Raw genomic sequence first — 1,448 nt, forward strand, 5'->3', positions numbered from 1 at the left:
ACAAACGGAAGAATCAACATCTTGACAGACGCCATGTGGACAACTCTATTAGTCTGTTGGAGTTAAATTGAGGGGTGGTATTTGGAGGTTTAATCCAATGTATCAAAAACAATCGGAATATGAATACTGTTACAATTTTCATATTTTTTATTACCAGTTATTGGTAATAGGTTTTATTACCAATTTTAATCATGTTCCAATAAAAACACTTTTTATACAATTATGAAGTAAATATTATTTATGGCTCTGTCAATTAGCACCTTAAAAGCCCCACCCATTATCTTCTGTCGTATTATTCTACTAATCAGGGGTGTGGTACTTTCCAATTTAGGGTTTTATACAACTATTTTCAAATGATCTCGATGTTCTCTGTTATCTGTAAGGCTAGCCACAGATGAGCAGATGTCTCCATGAAAACATTAGGCAGGGGGAAGGCAGCTCGTTGACTTTAGTTGTGAGACCTGCTGCTGTTTCTTGTGCGACTTGCCTGAAGTTCTTTCTTTGCCTTTTCATTGGGAAGAAAAAAGTACTGACCAGGTCACACACAGATAATACAACAAAGGTTGAAGCGCTTGTTATTGCCCTTGATTTAGCCCTATAAACTGCTTGATCATCATCTGAGCATCATATCAAATATTGGATCGTGCCATTGATAGCTACACTCAGGCTTAAGACACACAGGCACTAACAGAACTCCAGCCACCACCACACTGAAGTCCGGTATGCAAATCTTTAGTGATCAGAGCAATTATAGAGAGTGAATCTCCCTAAAGGTGACAGAGCAATAAAAAACCTGGCAGGGGTTCTAACGGAGAACAGTTTTGCCTTCAGTTATACTTTTGCACACAGTTGGTCATTAGTCAGGGTGTTTTGGTGCAGTGGATCAAGCGCTATGAGTTAAATTTAGGCTGTCTATTGTTTCCAGCCACAGGGGGAACACTATTGAAAAATATTCAACACTGGATGCTCTCCAGCATTCAGTGCAGTGTAAACATATTATTAAACAGAACCTGTTGCCCGACCATTCATTTTAACAAAAGTATTCCATAAGATTATATGTGCTTTTAACATACTGAATGCATGTTAGTTACCTGTAGATAAGTGATGACGGGGCAGTACAGAGTAATTAGACACTCCCAGAAAAGGAGAGGACTTATTTATCTTTTTCCTTACATTTGTGCACTTCACTTTTTATGTGTTATTTTTTCACTCCTGAAGGATGGAGGGTGTGGGTCTTTGGGCTTGCCCTGAAGACCAGGGGGAGGATGCATGGCAATTAGGTTACTTCCTCCCCTGAACCGAAGGTCTCTCTTTGGGGGGAGCCCCCAACCTCGTACTCAGTGGGCGGCTTCGGCTGACCAAGAGGAATGGGTCTGCCTGGTTTCAGTCAGGTGGACACCAGTGCTCTGCCCTTGTCAGGAGTCTTGCACCCCGGGGGGGGGGGGGGG

This window comes from Nanorana parkeri, unplaced genomic scaffold (genome assembly GCF_000935625.1).
Source record: "Nanorana parkeri isolate BGI_ZX_2015 unplaced genomic scaffold, ASM93562v1 scaffold11, whole genome shotgun sequence".
NCBI classification, from domain to species: Eukaryota; Metazoa; Chordata; class Amphibia; order Anura; family Dicroglossidae; genus Nanorana; species Nanorana parkeri.